The sequence below is a fragment of the Pteropus medius genome, unplaced genomic scaffold (genome assembly GCF_902729225.1).
Source record: "Pteropus medius unplaced genomic scaffold, Ma_sr-lr_union100, whole genome shotgun sequence".
In the NCBI taxonomy this organism is placed as follows: Eukaryota; Metazoa; Chordata; class Mammalia; order Chiroptera; family Pteropodidae; genus Pteropus; species Pteropus medius.
The window spans coordinates 44,727-57,830 of NW_024355523.1; positions in this window are offsets into that span (position 1 = coordinate 44,727).

Genomic DNA, 13,104 nt, shown 5'->3' on the forward strand with positions numbered 1-13,104 from the left:
GTGACGTTGTTGCCCCCAGCTCTGGGCCTTGGAAACTCAAGAGAACAGCATTGTGACCATCTGAGACTGGGTAAGAAGTTCCCTAAGATATTCTAGAAGAGTCTCATAAAATTTCAGTCTGGCAAGAGCTTATCTATCCTACAGTTGAGAAGTTTTCCAACATTTGTAAACTATTATGTCCTTTAAACAAAATCTCTTTGGGAAAACCAATTTGTAAACCAGATGAAAGCAGTGCTCTGATGGAAGTGGGAAATGGGACCTGGGAGTCCTCCCTACATCACTCCCACTTTGTCCCCCATCCTCCTTCCTCTAACAAAGTTCTCAATTTCTATGGAACAATGAGGATTCGGTGGAGTGAAGCTCAAAAACCATGGATCTAGTCCAGCACCTTAATTTTCCTGAAGAAATTAGAACAGAGAAGTTGTCTACAGGCCTGGGGTTATACCTCTTCATGAACAAGAGGACCTGGACCTTCGTGGAAAGGAAGAGCAGATAGAGTTTGGACAAACACCATTTTCTCCTGGTCTGAGTCCAGAGCTTTTGACCTAAAAGCTCTGAGTGTTTTGTTATAACTTCAGGGATGTTGACATGGATTGGAAACTGGTTACTTAAAACAGCTTTTTGTTAAATTTCTTTCACAAATAACAAAGCATTTTCAATTAAGTTTTGGTTAAGCAGCAAGCTTCAAAGTTTTACTTGGTCCTGAATTTTAAAATTTTGTTAGAACACAGGTAACTCCTGGGCTAGTCCTGGTGCTTGAGAGTGAAAAAGAAACATAAAAATCTAGAACAAAAAGCTGAGGAGTTAAATCTTACCCAATTCCTAGCAATGCCTGGACTTGGCATAGTTTCCAAGAAGCTCAAAACTTGTTAAAATTTTACTGTTCTTCACATTTGGATTTTTTTTTTTTAATCTGGGAGCTCTTCTTTCCCCATAATCCACTTTTGGATGTAGTTTTGTGGAAATTCCTCTACTCTTTATCCCTAGGAGAATGACAGGCTTAAGAAGCTCTCGTGAGTGTGGTCATGTCAATTAACTACTGATGATTTCCAAATAGACTAATTATTCCATGGCTTTCTCAATCCCTTCATGCTGACTGCTCTGGAAAGGACTCAAAAATCTTTGTATTTTTCCAATTGTATTAAATTCAATCTTGGAATTTCAGTTTTGCTTTGTATTTTTTTATGCTTGGACAGTCTACATTTTCAATTTTATAATTCAATTTGAGTGTCAGATATATTTTTTTTATTTCTTTGCTCTTACAAGTCTTGAAATGGTCTTTAGCCAGAAACTTTAAATATTTAATGCTGTTTTGTTTTGGAAGTAGCATGAGGGAACGATGTGTCCCACCCCATGTTTCTCCCTACTTATGGCCATGTGGTAGCTTCATGGATAACTACTGCGTGCTAGACACTTAACAGATACTTTGTACCTAATAGTTACCTCAGTACTCATGGTTACCCTCCAGGTAAAAATGATTGATACATCACCCTGAGTCACTTTTTGACAGGTGTCTCTTTTACAACAACTCACCTTCTGGCAGTCTTCACAGTACCCCTGCCACCAGATATGAGACACATATTCTGGGTATAAAATTTTTGTCTTCTAAAAGAGAGAAAATGTTGTGAGACACTAGGCAAGTTACATTAATTCTGTCATGTCTACAATGTCTCCATGTTACCACTCTGTCCCTTAGGCCTGAAAGAATCTTCTTCAAGCTACCATTCAATCACCCTTATTTTCTTTACTAAAATTCATGAAATTGCAGTTTACGGTTACTACCTCAACTCGGTAGGTATTTACAAGTGATTGTTGAATGAACTAATGAATGAATAAAACAATGAATAAATAGATACTAAGTGACATAAATAAAAGGGCCATTTCTCATTAGGCTCAGTTGCCTGCAAAAAAGTCTTATGCCCATGGTTAGATTTTTATTTCTTTTACTTACTCAACTAAGATTAAAATTATTTAAAATATCATGGGAGAAAATTTGGAGATATATATATATTGAGTAGAGATTTTGAATTAAGCACTAAACATTTACTTTTGGCTATTTGCCTGCCATGCTGTAACTAGTCTCTGATTATTTTGAGCATTTTATTGATTTGTTTGCCGATAATATTGCCTTATCTGGATAATTTATTAGACATGCTGGAAAATGCTTAGGGAACACATCCTTGAGAACAGCCCACAAACTTTTGCATCTGTAGCTCTCCTTTAAGGAAGTTTAAACCAAGGCCTTTGTGGAGATAATGCCTCTTGTACCACGGTTCACCTCAGGTATCTTGGAACCCTTCTCTTCCAGACCTCATGTCTATGCAAATGGATTTGAGACATGTGAGAAAGCTCAAGACATCCCTATGAGATTTTGATAATGCAGCAATGCCCAGACTATGACTTGCTTGTTTGGGAGTTTCTAATGTATGAACCCGTGTTAACTTCAGAACTTTTTCTGTGATTCAGGTCTGAAATTATGTTCTATTGCTGCAGAATTTTTCTGTGTTTTTGACAAAGTGAAATGCTTGCTAAGTTCACTGGCCTTTATCCAGTTTTTAAAAATTCCTCTCAAATACTCCTGCTCCAGCTATAATTCATTGCGATGAAAGCTGGGCTAGTAAGCTGATTTTCCAAGTCAGTCAACGTTTATGAAATCTGGCTAAAAGAAATAGCATTTAACATTTACTAGGTCCTTGACAACTTTAACATGCATGGCTATTTTGTCCTCACAATAATCCTGTGGAATTGTTTGGGCAGATACTATTATTTCTATTCATAGATGAGGAAGCTGTGACAAATTTTCATGATTAAGTATTTTGTTCAAGTTGTCCCACTTCCAAGTGGTAGAGCTAAAAATTTGAAATTAGGTCTTTGGTTACAAAATCAGGTGACTCAGCTCTTAATAAAAAACATAAAACATGCAGACATTTTTGTGTACTTGACGTTGGGATGCATTTTTTAGTTCTAGTAGGAAATCTTTGTTGAAACAGTCGATGAAACAGCACAGTCTCTTTTTGCTTAAGCTAATGTCTCTCCTGTGATTTCAACCTTCTTCTCTTCCATGTAAGTGTTTCATATCTGGTATAGATCTTTTCCTTCATCCTGTGAACACATCTGCCTGTGAAATAGATTGATGACCACAATGATAATTATTATTTCTACTGCTATTCCTCAAGCATCTTTCATCTTTATCATCAATCTTACTACTTAAGCTTAACATTGACTTTAACCCCTTGCACTGCACTCTCAGTGGTTACTACTAACTCCTACCACCAAGTCAAATTACCATAAAGTCAAATGTTTTATTCTCAGTGTACATTCTCATTGATTCTTTTTGGCATTTGATGCTCAGTCTTAGAAATCCTGCCACTTTTTTTTTTTTTCCTAGGGCAGTGTCATCTACTTCTATAATTTCAGCCAACATCTTCACAAAAATTCTTCCCTACACTCTGTTTTTCCCTAAACTCCTACCTGAGTTTCACCTGCCCCTGGATGCACTTGATATCATTTCCTTTTAAACCAGAATGCCTATTCCTCACTTTCTTACTTATCTAGCACAGAACTTCCTAAACACTTTGGTTCAAATACCAGCTCTGCCAATTACTAGCTAAATGACCTATTACTCAATCTTTTATGTCTTGGCTTTCTCATGTAAAAAATGGAAATAATAGCATGTGTCTTAGATGGGTTTCATGAGGCCGAAATAAGATAATACATTTACAATGTACATGGAACACAGTGAGCACACAAAATATAATTATTTTTATAACTAAAATCCTCTAGTGGTTTCTGTTACTTATCAAAGCAATTGTAAACTAATTATAGCACTGAAGACCCTCCATGCTCCGGTCTAAAAATGCCTCCCTAGTCCCACTTCTCACTCTGCCAACCAAACTGAATGATATTATTTCCCACATGTGTCTTGCGCCTTGTTTTCCTGCCTTGTCATAGTTTTTATATCCTTCTATTTCTACTTAATACAATTTTATCTATTCTTCGAGGTCCCGTTTAAATGTTATTTCATGCACATGTTTTCTCTTTTCTCCCTCTGTGAGAAAGTTCTGCTCTAAATTTTAATAGAACATTAAACTTTCTTAAGGCATTTTTCATGTTTTTTTTTTTTTTACTTTTTCACTCTTCTAATGGAAGATAATCTGTTGAAAGGAAGATGCTGTCTTAATTGCATTTGTATCCTGCCCATTTTCCGGGGCTGACCAGCTTTTTGTAGAGGTGTGATATATAAGGCATGGGGCTATATGCTAGAAACTGCAAAGATAATCAGATGCCAGTCTTGTTTTCAGAAGTTAATATTCTCATGAAATGGATGCAGCCTGAATATTATATAAATTATCATTTTCTCAAGTAGCTGTTAAAATCTTAGGTGTAACTTATATAAATGGATATTTACATAAGCATAAATCTCTAAAATTATTATGAAAGATAACAGGAAAAATAAGATTCATAAGTATGTACTTTCCAGTTAATTTATCCAGAAATCTATTAATAGCTAAAAAAATTTAATCAAAGTCCTTTTTTGGTAGTTGTATAAGCATGCTTTTTTTAGTTCTAGTACTTCCTACTATTGATAATAGATCTTGTCATATTGGCATAAGTAACTTCAATTGGGTATTTTTAGAGAAGTAAGTGGAGAGAGACTTAAAGGAGCCATGTGGACAATCTTTCAATAAGCTCTCCTTGGAGGGTCTTCTGTTGAGTCCTGGGGAGCTGATGAAAGAGAAGGGCTCTCAAGCCATTCTATACACCAAAACATGAGTAAGTGTTAGGATTTGATGTAGGGGTAAGGACATGTAATTAGTCAATTGCAGAATCACATATGACATTGGGAGAATTTTGGAGATTTATTCCATTACAGAAAGGGGGCTAAGTTACTGAGTCTTTGAATTGCCTGATGAAATAATTTAATCTTAGAGATCAATTGAAAAGGAAACCAACTTTTGCTTCCTTATTTCATATTAGTGGTCTCTGAAGGAGGGAACATAATATTATTATTTTCCAAATAAATCACATGCAGTTAGAAGAGTTTCTGGCACAGAATAACAGAATAAGTGCTAAAGAAGAGTTAGCTTTATTATTGTTATTGTTATTTGTTCTCTACCAACTAAATTCAATGTGATGTGAGAGGTAGCCATAGCTATCACTTCCAACCAGATTCTGTGGAGGTCTTGGGCTGGCATGAGTTCTATACAGAAGCTTACAAAAGACAGTGCTGACCCCTTAGTCATAAGCCTGGTACTCCTCTATGGTCTGGGAAAATGAAGCTAGGTTCCCAGGTTACATATCTTTCAGATGGAGAATGCTTACACTGGAGCATAATGGTTTTTAAAGAAATCTTTTCCAAGGAATGGAGCCAGAACCACTCAGAAGGCTCTATCTTGAAAGCTGCACAACTAGACCATAGGGCTATTCTCTTTGTTGGCCTTGCAGCTCAGCCCAAGGTCATGGAGCTCCCTCAAATCCCCCAGAGTCCTAGTTCTCATTTCTCCCAGGACCCTGCTGTCAAGATTGTGAGAGCAAATCCACATAATACAGGGATGAAAAGGACCAATATAAAATAGATCTGTATAAAAAAGGACCAGTGTGGATCACATATTTTACACATATATGTATACGTATAAAACATATACATATATACACACATACATATATGTTAATATGTATGTTTATGTATAAATATGTATTTATGTACATACATACATACATACATACATACATACATACGGGTCTTTATGACTCCATATCTGTAAATATACACATCTATATAACTATACATACATAAATATACTTAACAGAATGCTTGCAAAAATTTATACATATCATTCTATGTCACAGGATTATATATTGAGATGTAAAATTGTATTTTTTGTTCCACGATTTCCCCTACCTTGCCAAAAACTTCACATTCCCCAGTCTCAGAGGTATCTTCAGGACTACAGTTAAAAGCTACTTGATTGATAGTAAATCTCTTTGCAACTTTTGAGAAAGCTTGAGATCATCCGAGGAGGTGATGCCAAGTGTCTTCAACCAAGAGAGGCAAGGAATGATTTGAGGGAAGCATGAGGAAGAGAAGCAATTTTCTTAAACTGGAAAGGGGAACATTAAGGTAGTTCCCCACCAGGCATATAGACCCATGTTCTACTTCTAGCTCCCTGGAAGCTTCTGGGGGTGGTTTTGAGGTGGGTCTATGAAGGCTGGATCCCAGAGAGCTGGATCCTTCCACTGCACAGGTGAGGAAAAATTCAATTCAGTCATTACCTACTCCAAGGCATCAGTAGGTGGCAGAATGGAGATTTAAGTCCAGGGCTGTCTGTTGTCAATCAATGTACATTTCAATATCAGTGCTTTGAGCACAAAACAGTGGCTTTCTCATGGTAGCGTGCACAGTTACCTTGTGCATGGGGAGGGGATGTGTAGGAGAATCCTCTTTCAAGTACCTCCACAGGGTGTGGTAGAAAAAGCCCATAATTTTGAATCAAATGGCATAGGTTTGAATCACGGCTGAGCAATCTTGCATGTTATCATCTGCAAAAGGAAATAATAAAGCCTAGCCCATATATTTATGATATAAGTGAACTGACAGGTGCTTTGTAAATTGAATGACTACATATTGTAATCATCATTACTTTCTGACCTTTGAGACTGTCCTCATGATCAGGTACTATATAGTAATACAGGATGAATGGGGATTCACAGACATGAAATCTATTTTTTGTCTATAGTTAGGAATTTTTGAAATAAAAAGATAAATTTGTCCCTTGAATAATAACCAAAATACTATACATGCATTACAAATTCAATATACTTTCATTGATACTCCAGGCAGCTTGACTGCAGATGTAGGGTTATTACATATTCGCAGAACAGAATAGAGAACCAGAAATAACATTCTGATGTGAAAGAAAATGAATTTTTGTGTAAGGTAGATTTTGTGTCAAATCTTGATTTTGAAGCTTTTCAGACCTGTAACCTTAGGCATGTTAACCTCTTTGATATTTCATTTTTTCGTGTACAAAATAGAAACAATAGCATTAAGGTCTGCCAAGACATTTTGGAGGATAGTTAAATCCCCAAATGCAACATACATCATGCTTGTCATGTAATAGCCACTCGATGAGCATTGACTCCTCTTAGACTGGAAAGACATGCAAAATCACCTACTTTAACTCTCTTACATTGGAGATGAGAAAATCGAGCCCCTAAATTTTCATTTATTTTCTTTAATTTAAAGCAAAACTGTTGGAACTATAGTTCAAGTCTTGATGAGACTGTATCAATACACTAAATATTGATAGTAAATAATTACCTATAATATAAGTTAAATGATTCTTGAGGAAATGCTTATCACGGAGTTAAGTCGATGAGAATATAATTTTTTGCTATATGATCGTCATAAACCAACACGTTAAGTTACCTTTTTATTAATTTTGGGACTTCACCCAAGAAGCAGCCATTTATAAAGTGTCATCATCACCTTCATTGCACGAACTAAATGTGATTCTAAGAATAAATGTCAAGGTGGCAATTATTTTTGTTGCATAAATCATGGCTAGGAAGTCATGTATCATACATACTCACCTTTAATTTTATCTTAGGAAAGTGAAACACATTTTCCTCTTAATCATGCCGAGGAGATTTTATTGATAAATGTAGATATGTTAAGAATCAACTATGTTTCTGTGGCCTGTCACTTACCAGGACCACTGCCTGGGGTGAAATTCTCCCTGAAAGCAGTTTTTTTCTATGCTTAATCCTACAGGGATCAATGACTGATGTGGAGTCTCAAGCTTCTCTCTTCTTTAAACCCTTGGAAGGCCAGGGTGCTTATCCCCTTATATTCTTTCTCCCTCTCTGAAGCACTTTTGATCTACTTCAGATATGCTTAAGAAATTTACTTGGAGTGCAGGTGGTATTTGTAGTACTTGTTAGCTGAGTAAGTTAATAGTTTAATTTATTGTTTATAGCCTGACTACTTCTAAAATGGATTTACTGCCGAATTATTCATGGACTGATTAATTAATTAATATCCTTTAGGGAGCAGTTTCTCTGTTGTTACAATTATTAAATAAAATTTAATGTTCTTAATTATATAATTATCAAGTTGACTACTTAATATTCTTCCTTCTATAATATAGCTCAGAAAAAACTCAAACTTTTCTTCACTATAGCCAAAACCAACTCTGTGCTTCCCCAAATATGGTATGTTCTCTCACAGCTTCGTGACATTGCACATGTTGATCTTTTCCTCCTCACGCTTGGCCTGGTTGTTCATATCTAAGATCAGGCATTGCTTCCTTCTCAAATTTGTCATTCATTCATTCATTTATTCATTCAATAAAAAATTAATAAACGGTAAGTCACAGGCACAGTGTGAGGCAGTGGGGACAGTCCAGTGTGGGACATATCTGAGAGGAAAATTACAGCATGCTGTGCATTAATGGGGGCACATAAGAAGAAGATTGAACAAAATCTGGGGTAAGACAGGGAGGTCAATAAATATGTCTTTGAGAAGGTAACCCCTGAGCTGGGTCTTCAAGAGCACCTGAGTTGAGAGAATGGCTTTTTTATTTTCATCAGGATTCATTCAATTAGAAAGAATGACAAACTGAATTAAAGGGAGATTTATTTTAAAGAATCAGAGGAATCTTGTGGAATCCAATATTGAGAAGTGGTTTGAAGGGATGGGTTGGGCAGGTAGAGTTATATCCCTCCAACCCCTCCACTAGCTTTTCTCAATGGTCCCTAACCCATTTCCTGCCACTCAGAATGCTATCATTCTTGTTAGCACCCAGTAGGCCAGCACGTTCAACTGTTGCAGTTCAGCCAGATGCATGATTGATTTCTGGGCACATATTCTTTGTCTGAGTTTGAATAATAGGCTTCTGTCAAGTTATTTACTGTTTTTACTTGTTTTTAGTAAGAATACCTGGACTGTTGTGTGTCCCTTTCCTTGTAGAATTGAAATGACAAGAAATAACCAACAAATTCATTAAACACTTTTACTTTTCATTCCAAGATCCTAAAACTTTACTCTCGGAAAGTCCATGGCTTGAGTTTCAGGAGACAGTTTAACAAAGATGGCAGTTGAACCAGCTGCTTTTTCTCCTCTCCTTGCTTACTGCTGGCATCACCTCGACGTGGCATTTTCCTCTGCCCTGCTGGGATCCCACAGCCAATTCCACATATTCCCTGAAGTTCTGTGACTTGCCAACACAATCCCTCTTTATGTCTAAGCCAAGAATCATTTTGTTGGGAGGTAAATTACAATGGATTTATAATAACGAACTTAGGGAATCTCTTGGAATCCAATCTTAAGACTGTCTTCTTGAGAAATGGCAAGATCACAGGCTCTCCTTGTCTCTGTTTCTGTTTGTTTCTCCTTTTCAGTCTCTGAATGTGCTGCCCTCATGTTCTTAGCCTTACCCTGAATATTTGCTGTTTTTTTCTCTTTTTCTAGACCAGCTTTACTTCAAGGTGGATGCTCCCCTCTAGAAACAGCCTGTGCAGAACTTTGACATGCTCTGGTCCTAACTCTGGTCCCAGTCCTGGGTGATTTTATAGCTCCTGTCCCCACCAAGGTCTAACCACGTGTTCTGAGCCTGTTGTTTTTAATACAGTGAAAGAACACCCATTTTTCTCTATTTTATTCTTGTGCCCCTCTCTAATCCAATTACCTGTGGGCACAACTATGGAATTGCTGGTATAAATACAATTGCTTAGGCCCACTATATCCACTGGGACTTTGGGAGAATATGTCTAGAGAAGGAAAAATGAACTGGGAAGAAGTACCAAATATGCCTTCCTTGTGTATATAAGTTATAAGAAGGCAAAAAAAGATGTGATTTGAATCTGATTAAAGCTCTTAGCAGTGTGCTTGGAATATAATAAGTGCTTAGTAAATATTGCCCAAAGAGTGAATAAATGAAGAAACAAATAAATATCTTTTACCCTGTCTGACTTTATGTTTATCTCCATATCAGTGATATCCCCAAATCGTGAGCTCCAGAGAGGTAGGAAGCATCTCTGTCTTTTCTTAGCAGAGTAGAATTTTAACTCTAATCCTGCAAACTGTAGTCTCGAGGTTGTGACTGTTCTCATAAGCTTATCACTCACTCACAAGGATATGATTTAAATTTGATTAATCACAAGACTGATGTGGGCTGAAAGCATTGAGAAAAAGACTTGCTTGCTTCAGAGTCAAATGTAATATATTAGAACTTTGTAGGAAGAAAAATTCAAAACAAATTAATATACAGAAAAATTTAAGGATTGAATTGTCATTTTCTGATGTAGAACTTGTCAAGAATATTGATCTGATGTTTTGTAACAGACCTATAAAATATTTTTAATGCTTTTAAAAATCTATTGTGGTCTTACATGTCACATGTTGTCCTAGGAGTGTGTTCACAATGTTCTCTTATGAATCACCCATGGTCTTTGCTGGGTATCAGATTTCGCAGTGATTTCTTAATGGATTAATCCCAATGGACAAACCATCAAATATTCTCAAATTATGAAATGGTTACTTTTTAAATTAATAACAGACCATATTCCTATACATTTAGATGTACGTGAAATATTTTATTACATGACTTGACATTCTTTATCTAAATGGTAAAATAATATTTAGTAGCCTTACAGGAACTTCTCCAGTTCCATCAACTTTTGAATGTCTGTATCATATACACACTCCTAGGTCACTTCGGCCAATCCCTTTTGACTCAACCTGCTACAAAGAGCCAACCACTTCCTCTATCTCTTTTCTGACTCTTACTCTATTACCTTTGTTAGTCTTTTCTTTACTCATCCCTTTTGCTGTTAATCACATTTATAAATCAATTCATGTCAAGACCAAGAGCACGGAAGCAGCAGAGTGGATCAAACATAAGCGTGGTGTCAGACAGGATAGATTAGATCCTTCACTCTGCTACTTATTTTCTGCATGACCTTGAGGATATGGCTTAATATTTATGAGCAGCAGCAACTTATATTTGTAAAATAAAAGGATTTAATAATGTCTACTTCATAAATGAGAATTAAATGAGATAGCGTATATAAAGTATGTGTCCTATTTGCATTAAAATAAGACTAGTAATAAATATGTCTTTCAGTTAGATTTGTTAATATCTGAAGGCAGCTTTTTTGCATGCCTATTAATACAATTTTACTTGTATTATATCTAATATTCAATTTATTAAAGACAAATCTTTAAGTTTTTTAAGATTTTAAATTCAAATTTCTAATCTTGTTATTATGTTTATTAATGTGGCAAAGGTGTATAAAAATATTAAATTACTTTCACTGGCTCTTTGAATAATATTTAATTGAATCACATGATTAAAATATTGAATTATCCCTAAACATTTAACACTATTTACATTTACAAATAACATTTTAAATAACACTTTAAATTACACTGGTGATTTAATATAGCTAATTGTTTCAAAGAATCCAAAACTATTATGCAGACTTCAAATCCAATAAGCAAGGAATTTCTAAGTATTTAGGTATCTCTTATTAATATAATAAAGCAAAAAATTGAATTTATTAAGTAATATTTTTATATACTTTTCAAACACCTTAAAAACAGAAAAAAAGACATATCCCAAAACAGGAGGATGATTACAAAGCATATTGCAGCAAAATACATTACAAAAATAAAAGTCTCAATATTATGTTCATTATTATCATGTCTCTCTATATTTAGATACCTTCTTTCCAGAAGTGGCTAATTTACTCCCCAACTAAGGGGATGATAATTACTATTTCAAGTCTATTATAGCAACTAAAACTATACATACTAATTATTATTAATGATTTCAAATCAAGGCAAAAGACTTTTGTACTGCTTCAAGGATAATTCTACCCAAATTCCAGATTAGCAAAGAAAGAAAACTACTTTTACAAACTATTCCTGCAGAATTTGAGTAGATTTAACATGCCCTTCCCACTGTCTCTCTTCACAATGGGATCACAACGAATATCCATGTTGCTTGATTTTTGGTAATGGGCTTCTTAAATGCTTTTGAGATCATAGCCTATCTGTTCACTGACTGGTGAGATTCTGTACCTTCTTCATTTAAAAAATTTTTCTCGTCAGTGTTAAATGCACCATTCTATTGGTTCATTGCCAAGTTCCAACCTGATTCCCGGCTTCTGCTTTCCTTTCCCCTCTCCACAATCTAGTGTTACTGAACCACTTTCTATAAATACAAATGTTCTCCAAATTTCCAAGGCAAGAAGAATTAAGTAGATTCTTTAACATTATTCTGTATTCAGCATCATATCACCATTAGGGCTGGACTTGTCCTGACATGGGCCATAAGTCTGGTCTCTGATCTTGGCCTCTTTTTGGTGCTGGGAAGCACAGATGATTGGCTTATCATCACACAAACACACTCCAGTCCTTCTGGAACAAGACAGCTTGGAGAAATTTACAGGGGTGGACAGTAGCAGGTGTGAGGTTCCTCATTGTCTGTTATAACTTGAGATAGCACAGGAAAACTTAGAGAAGACAATGTCTGATGCAGATAGAAGAACCTTGTCCCTTGGGCTGTGGGGATTTCAAATTGCAGGAGTGAAGAAGAATCAGCCCTCATCCTTTGTGGTCATGCAGTATGATACAGCAGAACGTCTAGTTCAGAACAGAATCAAAGCTAAGTAAGATAAAGCTATCCAGGCTGATTTATTGTCTGTTATCCTAGACAAAAGAAGAATATAATCTTTGAGGCCAGGAAGATATAAATTAGATCCTGCGTGTGCTACTTACTACGTGACCACAGCAAAGTTACTGAATCACGCTAAACTTGTATTTCTGCACTGTTGAGACAAACCACCTACTCATTAGTCATTATGAGGACTAAATGAACAGTACATATCAAGCCCTTAGTACAGTGCCTGGCAAAAAACAGGTATTCAGTAAGTAAAAAGTTGTCTAGTTCCTTTTCCCAACCAAGCAAAGACACGTTTAGAAGAACTATGAATCAGGTCTGGCAATACAAAGAAAATAGGTTTTGCTTCCTTCCCAGCCCGACTTTTACTAAAGATTATCTGTAGCTGTTACTTACGCTTTCTTACCTCCCAAATTCT